We start from the raw sequence: 609 nt of genomic DNA, 5'->3' as shown, positions 1-609 counted from the left end.
ACAGTCTAATGTGTGTTTGTGCTTGTTTTAAAAGAACAATTAAGCAAGGAAAGGCGTCATATTTAGCACCATTTTTTTTTATTGGGAATATGGCAGAATATGAACGCGGCAGAATTTTTGCCATCTGAAGAACCTCATGGCGACTCGAGGCTTTGGGGCTGAAACGATGTTGTAGGCCTACAGCATCATCCACCCACATGTGTTATCATCATTGCTGTCGGGCAGAAACCTCGTATCCTCCATATTTAAACTGTTTATGTTCTTTTTCGTTTTTTTGTTGATTAATGCTCTACTTCACACAGTGTCACACAAAAGTTGTGAAAATAGCAGATCTACAAGCTCACAACGACTTGCTTCTTCACGAGGCGTTGTGAGCTTGTAGATCTGCTGTTTTCACTATAGTTTGCGGGTCCTGGGGGGAGACATCAAATTTCTCTTTTGGGTGTCAAGACATTGGAAACGCTTTGAAAGTGGTTAAATGTGTTTTTTTTATATTGAACCAATGAAAAGTATTAAGAGATTGTCCCTAAATAATAACCACATTGGATGCATTGTAACACAGCTTCTTTTTTTCTGAAAAGTAAAAACGATTGGAGATACAAGGTATTC

The sequence above is a fragment of the Gymnoscopelus microlampas genome (assembly GCF_963454915.1).
Source record: "Gymnoscopelus microlampas genome assembly, chromosome: 1".
NCBI lineage: Eukaryota > Metazoa > Chordata > Actinopteri > Myctophiformes > Myctophidae > Gymnoscopelus > Gymnoscopelus microlampas.
The sequence above is the reverse complement of the archived record's forward strand: the minus strand, read 5'-3'. Positions refer to the sequence as shown.